The sequence below is a fragment of the Pantherophis guttatus genome, chromosome 4 (genome assembly GCF_059756535.1).
Source record: "Pantherophis guttatus breed Tessera chromosome 4, ASM5975653v1, whole genome shotgun sequence".
NCBI lineage: Eukaryota > Metazoa > Chordata > Lepidosauria > Squamata > Colubridae > Pantherophis > Pantherophis guttatus.
The window spans coordinates 83,855,961-83,874,364 of record NC_142066.1 but is presented as its reverse complement, the minus strand read 5'-3'; the positions used below and the strand labels follow the sequence as shown (position 1 = coordinate 83,874,364).

At 40.7% G+C, this 18,404-nt stretch overlaps 1 protein-coding gene across 9 annotated transcripts in view; it reads left to right on the top strand.

Annotated features, from left to right (window-relative positions):
- Positions 1-18,404, top strand: part of BBS9 (Bardet-Biedl syndrome 9) — a 547,167-nt gene that overhangs the window by 467,540 nt on the left and 61,223 nt on the right. For 2 of the 9 annotated variants that reach the window (XR_015734231.1, XR_015734232.1), the window contains exon 23: positions 4,378-4,447. The exons of the other annotated variants lie outside the window; for them this stretch is intronic. The gene's annotated coding sequence lies outside the window, so the exon portion shown is untranslated. The remainder of the gene's footprint in view (positions 1-4,377; positions 4,448-18,404) is intronic. 9 annotated transcript variants of the gene reach the window in all.

Genomic DNA, 18,404 nt, shown 5'->3' with positions numbered 1-18,404 from the left:
AATTTCTTATCCGCTCCATCTCCCATTATATCATCACGACTTTTCTTTTGTTCAACCATCGCAGGTGAGATTTCCTTCCGCTTTAATCCTTTAGGGTCTTGTCCTCCAGCAGCCCCTTTTTCTTCTGGTGTTGATGTTTTTGCATATGTTCCACCCATCTTGAGCATTTGATCTTTTATCTCTGTTATGTCCTCATACTTTACAATCAATCCAAGTTCATGTAAGTATAACACTGCATCTGTTTCAAAAGTAATTATTTGCATTCTTCCTTTATAAAAAAAATTTAGTTGCTGTGGCGGCCTCCAGTTATATTTAATTCCATTGTCTCTCAGAACCTTTGTAATTGGCTTCAAAAAAAATCTCCACGCTCTTTCTTCTCTTGATATATCCAGAAAGACTTGAATAATTTTCTCCTCAAATTTCAAAGCTTCACCCATCTCTCTCACTTTCACCATCACTTTCAGTTTGTCACTAAGATTTGCATATCTGACAAGTACATTTCTATTTAAGCCGTTTTGTCTTTTATACCCAATTCTAAAAACACTTGCCAGATTTGTTGCTGTAAATGTGATTTGTATATCCAGGTCATTGAGCCATTTTAAAACTCGTTGTTTCAAATTGTCCACTTTTTCTTCTTGAATTCCTCGAATAACCAGATTATATTTCCTCGCTTCTTCTTCCAAAAGACAATTTTTTTTATCTTGTTGTTCATTTTTAAAAAAGATTTCTCCAATTTGCCGATCTATCTTTGCATCATGTGTATGAATCTGCTCAATTTCATCTTTAATTATTGTCATTTCTACTCTTTGCTTTGCAAAATTTTCATTCATTTCTTGCTTCATTCTTTTAATTTCCAATATCATATTATCCATACTATCTGACAGTCCTGATATCTTTTCACCAATTTTAGTTAAGGCCACAGCAACTTGTTGCATTTCTAAAGATTGTTGGGTCGCCATTTTTAATAAGTTTTAATTATCCACTTTTGCCAAGAGGGTCTGTAATGAAGATTAAGGGACAGCAATCCACAATTGAAGCTGAGACAGCTTATTATTGCACTCAAAAGGACCAACAATAAAAGTTTATAGTTCTCAATTCAGCTTGCGTATTTTCCCTTAAAAAAAAAAAGAAAAAGCTAACATCCGTTGGAAGGCACTGCCCAGAAATGCATTTTGCCGCTTCGACTCAGGCACTTTCACAAACAAAAGATCAACTTAAAATTCACATATTCTTCCAAGAAAAAAAACCCTTTCCACTGGTCTTTTGATGTTCCGTGCCTTTACCCCACAGCAAAAACAAACACAGATCGCGGTAATAATGAGAACAAAGGCAGCTATTTGCTCCAAATACACAATCGCGACTGCCTATCTGGTCACCCCTCACTCCTTTCACTTTCCCACGCTATGAAAAGCTTCAAAATTCGAGTGGTTCAGGGTGACCTATCGATTCCAAAGTCAGTCTGCTTGGCCAGTAGCTCTTCCGATACAATTTATAAAATTTTGGTCCTTATCGGTGCATTTCAAACACTTTAATCCACATTTATCTTCCGTAAAATGCCCTGCAAAGTGGAGAAAACGTCCTCAGACCACCACGGCCATAACCACGCCCCGGCATTAATAATTTCTTTATAGATAAGAAATGGGATATCTGAACAAAAGATCATTGATTGTATTTTAAGAGAAGGTGGTTTTTAAAATTGTTTATACATAATGAAAGGGAAAGTCATTTCTTTAATATTTATTTTCTTTTTCTTTGATATTGTTATTTTTCTTTTGTTTTTTCTTTCTGCACCTTCTATTTTTTATCTTATATTTCAGTTTATTTTATTTTTTATCTTTTCAATTGTAATTTTTAATAAAATTACTGTTATAAAAAGTTTTATGCCGATACAATAACTAAACTTAAAGCTAACAGGAATTGGTTCTCTTTTCCCAGAACTGTGTTATCTGTTCTTCTAGTGGGACAGGATCAAAAATGAAAAAGCAAAAAATGATTCTGCTGAGGCAGTCTGTTTGCTTTTTGCAGCTGAATACATGAGTGTATTTTTCTTCCAGCAGTGGCTAATAATAAACTTTTCAAAGCATGTAATTATATAATTTATTGTGTGTCAGAGCCTTACTTGTGCAGGAAACAACTGCATATTTTGTTTATAAAGTTAGTATAAATTTAAGATCATTTATTGCATTATTTTATATAAACTTATCATTCAATCTGCAAAAATAGAAGTGTCATGATTTAAAAATCAGAAATTAAAAGGAATTGCAAAATTATACCCAAATGCATATAATGCATGCTATCTTCCAAAAAAACATTTTTCATATACTGATTGTTCTTGTCCAAATCTGCTGATGTATCTTTAACTTTAAACAATTTTATATTTTTTCTTTATTGTCAATTAGGAACATCAACTTTACCTTAAAAAGTATTTGTTGTAAAAACATTTATTTATGCATTGTAATAAAATTAAATAGTTGCTTAAAATTAACTACAAAGTTATATGTTATTCCTAAAAGTATCTTGGCAGAAATGCTATTTATATTTTAGGTAAAACTGACTGAGGATCTTTAGAATGTTATCTAAAATAGTAGTGCTACTTTGATTTGTTGTTGTCAGTTGTAGGAACATACTGATGAGGAATATTAAGGAAGCCTTGACATGAAATGTTAGAAAAGAAGGATAAAACTAGTGTAGGCTTTCATGGTCAGCATCAGTCAAGAAGCTTTCAGGCTAAATGGCCATGGTCCAGTTTTATGATGAGTGGGCTGCTTTGTAGTATACTTCTCAACAGCCTCAAACAGAACTGGCAAGGCTCTTGAATTTGAACCTGGCAAACTGATCTCTGCTTCAAGTGGCAGTGTCATATCTTTCTGAAACTGGCACTTGAAGCAGAGGCTAGTAAAGTAGGCTTAAAAGTTAGTGAAGACAAGACTAAGCTGAGGGAAGTTGGCAATGTTCAAAACAACACTTCAATAACATTAGGACAGGCCTTAAAATTTGTGGAACAATTTAAATATCTTGGTAGCATCATGGATATAGATTTGGGAACAGAAGCAGATGTGAAATGCTGAATATGTAAAGCAACTGCTGTCTTCCAACAAATGCACTCAGTATGGACCATGTCCACCCTAATCATAGCAACCAAAATCAGATTATTTAATTCCATTATCATACTGAAGAAAATTATTTTTCTTCTGTGTCTTTTGCTATCCACTGAATACTTATCAGGATCAGCTTACAGATAGGAAGCAAGCCACTTGTTCATAATGATCCCTGGTAAGTGTAATCATAGCTATTCACTCAAGAAGAGTCCTATATGTCATAACAAAGACACGGAACAGTCACTCCGCAGTATCCAAAATCATTGCCAAGTACTCATGTTGTATTTTATGGCTCTAGTATGAACCATAGGAGTACATGATGCCTATGCTAAGTATTTAGGATTCATACCCTTTGTATTACATGGTATATATTGTCAGCAACCTAACAGAGCCAACTGAACTGAAACCTAATTGACTTATTTACTTGCTGATTAATTGCCTGGCTAAGGAAACAAAGGGGAAAACCAATTATGGCATAAAAGGAAAAGTAGCCTGGCTATCTGCAATAACAGATGTTCTTCTTTTCTGAGGACAAAAATATCCCAGTTTGACTAATTCAAACTTAAAGACCCTAAAGCAAGAAATTTCCAGGAAAACCTGGAGATGGGAGAAGATGGTTAGAGTGATTTACAGAGGATGTCATTAAGTAAATTGGTAAAGATTGTGTTTTTCCCTTTTCTAAATTTATCTATATTTTCTCCTATTGAGCTTTTTATGGCTTTTTGTTTGGAGATGAGAACTTCTAAAATCTATATTCAAAACCATATGGCTTGAGGCTCTTTCCAATATGAAACTTAGTATACTGTACTTAATATAATAGATCACCTTTGAAAACACAGACCAAATTTCTTAATGAAAAATTATGTGCTAGAATACTTCTGAGCTGTTCTTTACAATGCACAGCCTTGCAAAGACAATGCACACCCCGCCCTTTTTTTTTTACTAAGCTCATGTTTTTCATCTTTGAATTTTGTCATACTCTTGAATTCTGCAATATCCTGTAATGCTGAATATCCTATTCCCATTAAAGTGTTGTGTGAAAAATTGTTTCCTTTGATTAGTTATGCCTATGCCACCTTCTACTTTTCTTGAAAAATTCCATTCTGGCTTTCATTTAAGTCAGTTGCGTAACATAGAATTGTCTGTTCTTTTTATGCATTTTGTTTATATCTATCTATCTTGGAGAAAAGAGTGAAAGAAAGCTAACAATTTCTATATTTAATAAGAGCTTTAAACAGTAATATTTTAGTCATTTATATTTACATTTTTCCTCTTAAAGGTGAAACCAGGAAATGAGGAATCTGCAAAATTTGAAAACACACAGAACAAGATCATTGAAGCATTGAAAGGTTAGGTGATGGGCAAAGACCAACATAGATGTTTATCCAAATATGCTTCATCAGGCTGAAAATGTACTCTAGGTTTCTATAGTACCTTTCATCTGAAAACCAAAAACACTTTGAAGAAATTAATTTAATCACGTTTAGTAGCACTCCCATGAGTTAAGTAATACGGTATTTAAACAAGGATCACTTCAACTAGCATTGAAATGTAGTCAGCCTTAGGGGAGAATGTTGTAACTATTTAGCAGCACATAGCAATCCTACACAACAATTTTAGAAGATAAAGAGAAGAATCATCTGTATCCAATTGAAACTCCAGGGGAAACTAGGTGGGTAGCCTAAATTGCGTACTCTGGAATTTGCTAAGGACAATGAAGATAATGTTTCTCCCCTTAATTATCAAATGCCATAGAACCTGCCACTTAAATGGATAGATTGAAGGACTTAGAACAGCACAAAAGGGATCTATCTCAACATGGCAGTCTCCTGTGCTCACTTACATTAGCTGAAATATTGGGCTATTCCTTGGGCATTCCTCTACCCTGTTGAAATTGATACCATATGGATTTATTTCAAAGCTGACTTTTCTACAATTATTTTTAGGACAAACTGTGTAAGATCAATCCACAAAATAATTTTCTGATATTTCTCAATGCCAAATAAAATCAGTAATAAAAGCTAATAAATAACTAAATACAATTTTAAAATATTATAACATCTAATTAAGTAAACCATCTGCCCCTAAATAAAATCTTATGTAAATCTGAATAATTATTGACTAATTTTATTAATAAAATATATAGAAAACATACAAACATTAGATGTATTACTTACTTAGAAAAAAAGACTTTGAAATTAAATATGTATATTTCATTGTTTCAATGAGAATAGATTGTTTTCCTGTTAATATTTTGTTAGTACTGAAAACTATTTCCATATGATAGCAATTCTTTCTTATAATATCTTTCTTATAATAGTTTCCTGAAAAAGTATCTAATTATTATATAGTAATTTCCTTGCTTTCAAATGGTTCATATGGTAAAGTTTGGGCAGAATTGGATAAATCATATACCCTATTCCTTTTTCTTTTTAAAAAATCTTCCTTTTAATAATTGGTATTAATGTTAGATCCCTAGAACAGTAAAATTACTAGCCAGAGTTGCTTCTATCTTCTTCAGTTTGGAATCTCAGTCTGTTAATTCAATATATTTATTGTGATTCATAAGAATTGTTTTATTATTCAAATTCAGGAATCCTTTATACTAGGGGCAGAGTCATTTTTGTACTCTGCTTCATATATGTTTGATTAGGACAGAGGAATTCACTCTTAGCTATGGAAACTTATTGAATGACTTTGGGCTAATCATTTTCTCTCATCTTGGCCTACCTATTAAAATTGTTCTGGGGGGAAATGAGAGGAGAGTGATACATATTGGAGGACATAGTAATATGTATCCATCCTTCAACTTCTAAACAAAGTTATTTATTTGTTAATATAGCTAACAATATGTAGAACAATATGAACAGGCTTTCACACCCTTTCAAATCACACCCTTTAACCATTGCAAGTCCTACTTGGGTTCTTATCTAGATGAATTCATTGCTAGAGCGAATTTTTAAAAAATGATTGTATAAACGAGATAACATGAATATATTCATTCATTAGATTTGTATTCCTTTTTTCTATAAAGGAATGTAGAGTTGATGTATTAGCCTCATAATTATCCGCCCAGCTAGGCTGATAGATTATTTCTTTCCTGAGACCACCCAGTGACACTTATGGCTGAATCTTTTCCACATTTTGATCTGAAGCCAAGGCACCCAAACTTCTGGCAGCGGCGGGGGCAGCTTCTGAGCAGCCAGCTCAATCTGACCTACTCCCTGAGTCTCGCCGTTCTCCTCGCCCTCACTCCACCCCACTCAAGCAGTGGCTTCTCTGCTCAGCCCCAACAAGCTATGCATCCATGGTGCCCGCACCAGCATCCCGAGAGAAGCAGAGAAGATCATCGCTTGCAAGCAGACAAGCAGAGGTAGCAAGTGTACGCCGTGCTGTGGGAAAAATGAGAGGTCCTGTTGTCCTGCAGAGTCTGCCACTGCTTGAGTGGGGGGGGAGGGGTAAGAAGAATGGCAAGACTCAGGGAGTAGGTCAGGTGGAGCTGGCTGACTCAGGGCTGCTCAGAAGCCGCCTGCGCTGCTGCCAGAAGTTTGGGTGCCTCGGCTTCAGATCATTTCCTCCCTCCCTTCCTCCCTCCCTCCCTCCCTCCGTCTCACACACACACACACAAACAGAGGTTGGAGAGCTCTCTTGCTCGCTCACTCTCCAAGTGCCCATGTACAGCCCATTTGAGGAAAGGGCACGCACGGCTGGGCGCGTTTGGCTGCAGAAGGAGGCGCAGCGCAATGGGGTTGTTTTGTTCACCGAAGTACTTCGGGAGGGCAGGCGGATGTCTGCAGCTGACAACTATAATGAATATGTCCACCTGCCTTCCCAAAGCACCACTGCAGTGAACAAAACAACCCCATTGCTATGGATGCATAGCTTGTCGAGGCTGAGCAGGGAACCCGCTGCTTGAGTGGGGGAGGGGGCAGTAAGCTGCTAGCTCCTTCCCTGCAGCCCTGCCATGCTTGCCTGCCTTCCACGTGGACTTCTGCTTGCCTGCCTTCGCAATCTGGCCACCGTGATGCCAGGAAGGCAGCATGGAAGGCAGGCAAGCATGGCAGGGCTGCGTGCCACGGACCGGTTCAGGGGCGTGGCCAGCCAGCCATTGCTCCCGGTTTGGCGAACTAGCCTCAATCTCCACTACTTACTCATCTGAGCAGGTCCGAACTGGGAGCATTTCACCCCTGAACAAAACTACTGCATTTTGCCTTGTTCTCCCCACCCCCCTTGTTGGTTTTATCCTATTGGTTCCTACTGAAATGTAATTTGGGGCCAATTGTTGCTTCAAGTGGGGTTTTTCCCCTTTCTTTTTCATCACAGTAATATTTTTTTTAGACAAGTTTTATTAAATTTTTCTTTTACATACATATTTTATGAAGAGTATTGACCAGGTCACATCTTTTACAACTTATAAACGTATTATTTTTATTATAAATTATAAATTATTTTTTATAATCTATTCCAATTTTTTTTGTTTTTTCCGATATAATTTACATATTTCATGTTCTGCCATAATATTCTTTTTTCTCTATTTCTTTATCTTATCTTAATCTCTTCTTAATACTTAATATATAAACAGTATCACCATCCGCCCTTCAAATCCTAATTTCTTAGCATTGCTTCAATTAATTATCTCATTTCTCCATTTATAAAATATATTTCTTATAATTCCCATCACATTTTTTTGGTTATAAACATAAACTTCATCTTATTCAATTCTTATATTGAAACCCTTTAATTTAACTGACCTTCCACATCTTATCTTATCTCTTCTTAATACATAATAAGCAATATCACTCTCCGCCCTTAATTCCTCATTTCTTTTATAGCATCAATTAATTATTTTATTTCTTCATTTACAACATATTATTTCAAAATCCCCATCACACTTTTTTTAATTTTACATTTCAATTTTGTATCTTAATTTCAATTATTTTAATAATTAAACCTAATTACCACTTCATATTTCATCTGCTGTTCCATTTTACAATACACAATAAACATCATCATATTTACTTTTTACATTCATAATTACTATTATTAACAAAATTCCCTTAGATCTACTAACATATATCTTAATTCCTTTCCTCCTTTCCACTATTCTTCCCCTTTTAGCCATTTTCTTCTGGTCTCACCAGAATTCCACTTTAAAAAGTTTCTGACTTTTTATTGCCCTTTATTGATTCACGCACGTTTTAAGCACCTCAATTAATTCCTCACACATCCAAAACTCCATATTATTAGTTTAAAAGATTATTAGTATTTCTACTTATATTTAATTAAAATTTTAGTCCATATAGTCTCTTTTTTATTTCTAGATAATATCCAGTACAAATGTTTGTCCAATCCACTCAAACTTAAAGCTTTATTATTGTCAACTTCCTTTAGAAGTCGAGACCAAGCAGCTCAAAACAAAACAAATACTCCTTAAAATGTCTCACAGCTCTGACAGTGATCAAGGTCACTGTTGTAATTTCCTTGAATTTTCAGGTCAGTCGTTGTAGTGCTTTCTTTCCACCAGCAGATGTGTCTCTCCAATCCACACTTCTCAGAACAACAAAGTATCCAGTTTACAAAAGTATTTTAAATCCACATAGAAAATACTTTCTCTCAAATTACTTTTCCTTTTATTGTTTTTAATTTATCCAAATTCAGTTTTAAAATTTCCTTTCTTGGGCTTTAATATGTTAACCTCTTTGTTCTTCCTTCATACTTCAGAACTGTCAAAATTCTTTCAAATCTTCACTAAAAAATACTTTCCCTCGGGTTTCCTTTTCTTATATTGGTTTTAATTTCTCCAAGTCCAATTTTAAATCCAAATATAAAGTTTTCTTTTCTGGGCTTTAATACTTTTACCTCCTCTTTGTTCTTTTCCCTCCATTAAAATTCCCAAATGCCAATTAGCCGCTTGTTTCCTTGCCTTTTTTCCTTTTTTACCTGTGAGTTGGCCGGTTACTCATCCAGTACCAGTACTCTGTCCAAACACCCGCTCCTGCACAAAATCTTATTCCGGTTGCACCAGCTTCAAAGTGGTCATTTTTAATGGCCGCCGCCCCCACCACCGGATTGAAGAGCTGCCTCCAACCTTCCGAGGAACTTGCCTGTTCCTCTTGGTCGTCCGAGGCGCCTCTCCTTCTTCACCATCCCTACAAGACATTTCCCGACCAAAGACCTCCCAATAGTGATTTGTCTGGCTGGATTTTCGCAGGGCACATCAGAGCCCACTAATTTCCAGCCAGTTTTGATGCAACACTTCTGGTTTTTCCGGTTTTTCTAGGAAAAACAGTAATAATTTTTTAATGTTCAGAAACTGTAACTCATTTTCCTGAATAATTGCCAACATCTCTTAAAAGTTGAAGCCCAATCATATTGGAGCTGGGAATAGGGAGAGAGAGGGACCACAAAATATCCAATCCTGTAGACCATATTACTCTTGCTTTGGAAAATATAGCGGAAAGGCATTTGAGAGGTTAAATGCCTTTTTGTTAACTATTAATTATGGTAAAATACTATTTAGAAAGTACATAATCAATCTAAATTATAGATGGATTGTGAAAGAGAATCCTGTTAATCTAGTCATATAATTTAAATATTTGAGGAATTTGAGGAATATTTGCATCTTTTATGATCCTGAATCACAGTTCTCAGCATCTGTGACCATTGGTTGAGGCAATTAACATCAATAGTTCAGCCAAATATAGGTATTCAGAGATTCCCTCATCTCTCTGGAGGTCACTTTCGGGAAGAAGAACCAGGCAATCTGCCCTTCAACCGCAGGTGAATTTTGGAATGACCCCAATTCATCCCAAGACAGTACTATGCAGCCTTCATGTCCCACACATCAGAGTGGCTACTTCCAGGAGATCTACAGAAAATATAAGTGGACTGAGCCATGATGGGAGTGGGTGGGTAGGGAGAACAGTGTGGGACCTAGCAGTGTGGGAAGTGTTGAGGAATTTGCAGAGCAACCCTTGAGTAGCAAAGATGTACACATGAAAAGCGATTGAGAATAGTTAGGAAAATAACACAGCCAACACACAGATACACTGTGTTTACTTTCAGGAAATAGGAATAAGGCACAGTCTAATAAACAGTCCAGGTCATACATAGATAAAGCAGTAGATAGTAAAACAATAGTCCAGGGATAATCCAATAACAATGTCTTCTTACCAGTCGTTGTAGCTATACACATTAACAGTTCTTCTATATTTGCAAACAGTAGCAAAACACAGCAAACAGCAAAGATATTAGAAAAGAAGCAAAGAGAAACAAAGAGAAACAAACCACGTTTCTAGCTCCCTTTTAAGGACATTGGCTACAGAGCTAACCAATCAGGACACAGTATGATGCAATACAGCAATAGAGCAGTCTTAAAGCAATATTGATGGTTTATATATTGCCAACCCAACAAGTTAGGTAAAATCATTTCCTAACATTCTCCCCTTTGGGTAGGATGATATATAAAACCTTACATTCTTAAACCATAATTTTCACAACACGCTTTGTGCTTAATTGCACCCTGAGCCTTTGTGAAATGGTTTGCAATATTATGTTCAGTCATGCAGTACTCTAACTGAATCATTTTACTTTTTACACATTGTCTAACGTTTAAATATCACAAATCAGTATGCTTAGACCGTGTTCTTACAGCTGAATTAGTAGCCATCTTGATTGCAGATTGATTATCTTCGTACACTATAAATGGATCATTCACATTTAATCCTATATCAATTAACAATTTTTTATAATATATCAATTCAATGCATATCAAGGATAAACATGAAAATTCGGCTTCCATAGTTGATAAACTAATTCTCAGCTCGTCACCCAGCCAGCCCGGATTGCAACAAAAGAACCAGACGAAAGAGTGATTTGCAATGTTTTTTACTTTTGGTCGTTTCAGCAACACAGCCAACAGAAAAGAACAAGCCAGATCGTAAGTATAAAGTCAGCGCTACACGCAGCCACTGTGTGGTGCTATTTATACATGTTTCCCCACTCTAACCACCATCCGGCAGTTAAAGGCAAAACCCCTCCCAACAGCAGTTTGGCAGTGAAAAAGCCAGCGCTTCCCTGATGTCATAGGAGAGTGCCGCGCCCTCGGTCTCTGCTCCATGCCATCCTCTGTGCTGTGCTGCGACGCCCCGAGACCGTGTGACAAGCTGCCTTTCATGTGGACCTTTCGAACAGCTGGTAACCTCCTCCCCTCCAGTCCCGTGAGTGGTGAGACCCGGCTGGGGCTCGACAGGTGGCTTCCCCTCTACCAGGAGTCCACCTGAGGAAGGCAAAACAGACATGTTAGTCACAGCGGATACCGTTCCTGATGGTCCTGGCCTATCTGGATACTTGCGGTGAAATTGGTTAATTAAACGGGTGGCATGAACATCAGGTGCTGTCACCCAGGAGGCCTGTGCTAAAGGATAACCTTTCCAGCGCACTAGGAAGTGTAGTCGGCCCCTACGGAGTTTGGAATCTAAGATCTTATCTATTTCATACTGATCTGTATGGACCAGTCCTGGTGGTCCGACTGAACCAGTATTCCTATCCACAGTAACGGGTTTTAATAAGCTACTATGGAAGACCGGGTGTATCTTACCTAGTAGCGAGGGTAATTTAAGTACCACAGTAACAGGGTTGATAACACGTGTTATAGGAAATGGGCCGATATATTTCGGACCAAGTTTCCTGCTTGGGATTCGTAACTTTAAATATTTGGTTGATAGATAAACTTGGTCCCCCACTGCAAATGGTTTTGGGTCTGCTCTTTTCTTATCCACATACGCCTTATATTCCTCCGCCACTTTTTGTAAAGTGGACTTAACACCTGGCCAGATTTGGTGGATCTTGTCTGCCCATCCAGATGGCATATCTATATTCGTCAAGGGAGGTTCTACTTCTGGTATGGCTGGGAACTCTCTACCATAGACTATCTGGAAGGGGGAAACCACTGTACTACGATGGGTGATGTTGTTGTACGCAACCTCTGCGAAAGGGATACCAATCGGTTTGTTGGTATGACACATAGCAACGGAGATAGTGTTTTACAGCAGCGTTAGCATGTTCCGCAGCTCCGTTGGTGCTAGGGTGAAATGCTGAACTCAACCCCTGGGTGGATCCTATCCTGTGTATGAAAGACTTCCAAAACTTTGCAGTGAATTGAACACCCCGATCCTATATAATTCGTTTGGGGACCCCGTGCAACCGATATACGTGATGAATGAACAGCTCTGTCAACCGTCGAGCAGAGGGCAAACCACGACAAGGTACAAAATGGGCTTGCTTTGAAAATAAGTCCACTACCGTCCATATGACAGTATAACCGTTGCTGGTAGGGAGGTCTACTATGAAATCTATAGCGACCACCTCCCATGGTCGGCTGGGGTCAGCCACTGGTTGTAATAACCCAATCGGTTTTCCGGACCATGGTTTGGCTGCTGCACATATGGGACATCCTTTTACATATTGGTTGATGTCACCTCGCATCCATGGCCACCAAAATTGCCGTCTGATTAAGTGAAGCGTTTTTAAAAACCCGAAATGTCCTGCTGGTTTGGAATCGTGACATCGATGAAGAACTGTCGCCCGAAGACTTTCTGGAACGTATAACCGGTTTCCATTCCACCCTAAGCCATCCCGCATGGTTATCAAGGCCTGATTCTGTGCTAACCATGGATCTTGTTGGACAGCTGTTTTCAGCTCAGTTAGAAAAGATGGTTCTGATCGAATTGCTGCTGAACAGAGCGACTGGGCATTATAAGAGCCTCTACTAAATCTTCTCACCTGCTATAGTATTGTGGCATACGGGACAGAGCATCTGCCAGGAAGTTCCTTCCTGCCGGGACGTATTTCAGTCGGAACGAAAACCGACGGAAGTATAGCGCCCATCTTAGCTGTTTTGGGGATAACCGTCTAGGTGTTTGCAAGGCCTCTAGATTTTTATGATCCATCCACACCTCGAACGGGAGAGTTGCCCCTTCAAGGAAATGACGCCACGTCATCAGCACCCATCGGACAGCGAATGCCTCTTTCTCCCAGATTGCCCACCTCCTCTCCGTGGGACTCAATTTGTGGGAAGTATAGGCACATGGTTGTACACAGCCCTGTTCATCCTTTTGTAGTAGCACCACCCCCACAGCGACATCGCTAGCGTCCACCTGAACGATGTAGTCCCGCGCAGGGTCGGGATGCTTAAGAATCGGTTCCCTTGTAAACAGGTGTTTCAATTGGTCGAAAGCGACTTGACACTCCGTGGTCCAGTTCAGCACTTACCTGGCCTTGGTTTTGCTGTGGCTGGTTTAGTCCGTAAAAGGTCTGTCAATGGTAGAGCAATAATGGCGAAGGCGGGGTTAAACTGACGATAAAAATTTACAAACCCGAGGAAGCTTTGGAGTTGTTTTCTCGTTTTAGGGCTTTGCCAATCCACTATCGCTTGTATTTTTCGCGGATCCATTTCTATACTGTCGCCTGATATCCTATATCCTAAGTAGTCGATTTTTGTTTTGTGAAACTCATACTTGGAGAGTTTTACAAACAATTTAGCAGCCAGTAGTTTTTTCAAGACCTCGCGTACCAAAGCGGTATGTTCTTCCATGTCGCGGGTATAGATTAGGATATCATCCAGGTACACCAAAACCCCTCTGTATAAATGGTCATGCAGCACCTCATTAATCAGCTGCATGAACACAGCCGGCGCGCCCTGGAGGCCGAACGGCATAACCCGGAACTGATAACTACCCAGAGGACAGTGGAAAGTGTCCCCACTCATCCCCCGGTTTAATGCGAACATGATAATAGGCTTCTCGTAAATTGAGCTTTGTAAAGACGCGACCAGTTGATAATGTGGCTAGAAGATCTTTCATCAAAGGGAGAGGATACAAATGTTCCACACACACTACGTTCAAACTCCGAAAGTCAACGCAGAGACGCAACCCACCGTCCTTCTTCTCCCGGAAGAGAACAGGGGCTACCATACGGGACCTACTGGGGGTGATGAAACCTCTGGCCAAGTTCTTATCTATCTCAACTCAGCTAATTCCGGTTGTGTCATGGCATACATTCGCGGTTTTGGCAATTTGGCTCCAGGTACAAGCTCGATCGCACAGTCGGTGGACCGATGGGGAGGTAATACCTCACACTCCTCCTCGCTGAACACGGCTGCCAGGTCCTCGTACACACTAGGAAATCCTTTAGTGTTTGATGACTCTGTTGAGACACTGCTACTGTTCTTGTTCCCTGCTACCAAGGGCGTAGATGGGATAGGGCTCGGGGTGGTCGATTCCAAATCGAGTGGTATTCTGAGCTTCCGAAAAAACCCCTCCCACCAAATGTTAAGCCGCCATTTGTCTAACCATGTCAGTCCCAATATGAGTGGTTTGTTCATCGTCTCAATCACAATAAAACAAATGGTTTCTTGGTGACCTCCTATCTCCAATGACGTCATCTCTGTCACATGGGTGGCGGGCGCCCCCCCCCAACAATGTGCCGTCCATTTGTTCAAACTTGACCGGGACTCTTAGTCTTCTCACTCTCAGACCTAGAGCATCCACTACAGCCTTACGGATAAGGCACTGGGTACACCCAGTATCGATCAAAGCCCCATACTGCAGACCAGTAGGACAACGTGGGTTCCTCAATACCACCGGAATAACAAAGGGATAAACAGGGTCGCTCACCATTGGGTCCTCTGGCTCTTTGTCGTCACTGTCTCCTGACACCACTGGAAGCCTCTCCACCGCTGATGTTGGGTTGACATCTCGAGTCTGGGTGTTTACAGTCACTTTCAGGCCTTGGAACACCTGTGTTCGCTCTGTTGGTTGTCTTGGACGTCCTCTCATGGGGGCTTCAGCAGTTTGTTTTTGGGACTGTGGTCGTGGTGGTGGCATGGGGCAATCGGCCACTCTGTGACCCACCTGATTATACCTATAACAACGAAAGATTGGCCTCTGGGCTCTGTCCTGGGACCGACCAGGTGGCACAAAACCCCCAGGAGGATCCCATACTGTTGGGGGTTTTTCCAGCGGCCTCTCTACCGTGGACCGCCGTTGTCCAAGGGTGGCTTCTGGTTTGGCATGAAACTCTCAGAGGCCCACATCCAACTCTATCGCTGCCTTGAACCAAACAGCCAACCGCGGAGCCAGACCCCGGTACACACGGGCCTGTGTCAGCTCCCGGTCCAACCCCATACGAAATTGCTGCACCAACATTCGTTCTGGCTAGTCCACCAAATGACTGGCAAGCTTCTGGAAATTTCATACATAGTCCTTTGCAGGGCCACCCCTTTGTTTGAGTTTAACTAGATCACCTTCCACCACTTGCACACTGGACTTGTCCTCGAAAGTGGAGCGAAGGGCCTCCAAAAACTGTTCTACGTCCACCAGTTCTCTAGCGTGGTTCCGATGCAAGCTGGCCACCCAATCAGCAGTGTCGCCAGTTAACACCACTGTAATGACCACAACCATGGCCCATTGGGAGGGGTACCAACGCCCATATTGGTCTAGATAGCTTATCACCTGGCTCAAGAATAACACCACTCGGTCTGGGCTTCCATCAAATGTGGCTTGCAATGCAGGAGGACCCCAGGTGGGCTGAGGACCCCACATCCCCGGCGCGGGACCCCACACTGGTACCAGATCCAGGGTTCTGCTCGCTCCAGCACTCCTCCGCTCACCTCCTACCCTCCTCTCTGGCTGAGGTCGATCCATCACTGATCGCTGTGTCCTCCTTTCAGCCCCGACCTCCGTCCTCTGTGGCTGCTGTTCTGGGGCCTGACCAACGGTCTCTCCCACAGGCGACCTCTGGTCCCAGGATCCCCCATGGTCATCCACTCGACCTGGTTCCTGTTCCCTCCGGAACTTAGGACTAGCAATGCGAAAACGTGAACTCGAACTGGGCAACCCAGTCTGCTGCCAGGACATGCTTTGTGATGTGTCCAGTCCAGTGGCCCACAGCTGCCAGGCATAGGCATCACGGAAACTCCCCTCCCCAAAGCAGTCCCGAAGGGTATCCATTGTACTGGGTCCGGTTCCAGTAGCAGCAAAACCCAGTCCCCCTCTTCCTCGTCTGTCCAACAGGGCTCCCTCCAGCCCCGGAAAGATGGACCCATGGGGGGAGGGGTCGGCATCTTGGGGCCTACGAGGGTAGAGCTAGGCCACCAGTCTCCACCAGTTGACTTTCCAAGGTGGCCAGGGTCCTGATCCTGCGTGCCATCAGTCCCACTACCGTCATCCCCATATGGTATGCGTAGTTTGGGTCTAACAGCTGGTTGCTCTATGGTCTCCTGTGGTGCCTCCGCCTCTGCAAGCACCTCCTCCGTGGTAACCTCAAATGCCAGCTCCGACTCTAACCCTCCTGGCACCGTCCCTTCAGCCATGCTCCAACCGTCAGTCAAAAAGTTAGAAAGAAGAGGGTAGCACTGACTTTCTCTCGGCTCGTCACCCAGCTAGCCCGGATTGCAACAAAAGAACCAGACGAAAGAGCGACTTGCAATGTTTTTTACTTTTGGTCGTTTCAGCAACACAGCCAGAAGAAAAGAACAAGCCGGATCATAAGTGTAAAGTCAGCACTACACGCAGCCACTGTGTGGCGCTATTTATACATATTTCCCCACTCTAACCACCATCCGGCAGTTAAAGGCAAAACCCCTCCCAACAGCAGTTCGGCGGTGAAAAGGCCGGTGCTTCCCTGATGTCATAGGAGAGCATCGCGCCCTCGGTCTCCGCTCCACACCGTCCTCTGTGCTGTGGTGCGATGCCCCGAGACCATGGGACAAGCCGCCTTTCATGTGGACCTTTCGAACAGCTGGTAACCTCCTCCCCTCCAGCCCCATGAGTGGCGAGACCCGGCTGGGGCTCGACACTAATATGCTTTTGCCTAATAGATTTCCATCCTATCAAAACATTACCCAACATTATCACTATACCTGATGTTGATTTACAAGTAAGTAGATCAGTTGCAAAACTTGCATCAGCATATGCAGTTAAAACTAAGTCACTACTAGGCTCCAAATATAACGAATAATGAATAGTTTGCTTCAGATATCTAAGTATTCGCTTAGCAGCTTGGCAATGCCTTTCAGTTGGTTCAGCATTATATCTAGCCAGTTGGTTCACACTATAAGATATATCTGGCCTAGACCAATTACTTAAATATGATAAACTGCCTATTAAGGATTGATATATTTCCTTATCGAATACAGGACTTTGAATATTACAATGTTTAAAATCCTGACTCATTGGTGTTTTAGCAGATTTACAGAGTTCCGTATTGTAACATTTTAGTAATTGGCTTATTTTCTTGGCTTGCAAAATTTTGTAACCTTTACTAGTTTTAACAATATCAAGTCCTAGATAATGCTTAATTTCTCCCAAATTCCTAATTCTGAACTTCTTTTGCAACATAGAAATAATTTCGGTTGCTTCATTTTCAGATTTTGTTATAAATGCTAGGTCATCAGTAAATAGCAACAATAAAGAAATTATACCATCTTTCTCTTTCTTGAACAAACATGGATCAGCTTTACCAGCTACAAATCCCATATCAACTAACTTATTAACAATACATTTGTTCCACTCATAACTAGACTGCTTTAAGCCATAAAGATTTTTCTTCAGTCTCCAGCAATCAGTCTTCCCATCAGTATTCAAACCTAGTGGCTTCTTCATATAGATTGTATGTTGTAATGGGGCATGCAGATATGCAGTTTCAACATCTATATGATTTATCTTGTAATTATTCTTAGCTGCCCACACTAATGCTGTTCATAAAGTAGTCGCCCTCAGACTAGGCAAACACTTCATCATAGTCCTTATCTGACTGAGCAGATCCTTGAGCAACTAATCATGCCTTATGGGTAACAGTCCCATCCACACCAGTTTTTAATTTATAAACCCACTGACAACCAATTGCATGCTCACCTGGTGGTAACTTAACATTCTCATACACATCTAATTCCTTCAATGATGTCAACTCTTTGTCCATCACTTTCTTCCAAGTTACTTGATCCTTTTCAGGATACAGTTGAATTTCATTAAAGTTAGACGGCTCTATGTTCACCTGACATACCATACTGGCTTGATACCTATCAAATGGACATCTCTCACGAGTTGAACATCTAGGTAACTCAGGACTCGCTATTGGTATTTTCTCTTCTACCTCCCCTATAACCTCTTCTTCCTTTACAGTAATAGAAGGTTCTTCCTCAATTATTTCAATATCGGGGGTATCATTAAACAATTGAGTATCTACAATAACACTATCATGTACCTTGTCAGATTCCTGATCAAACTTATTCTAACCAACATGCTC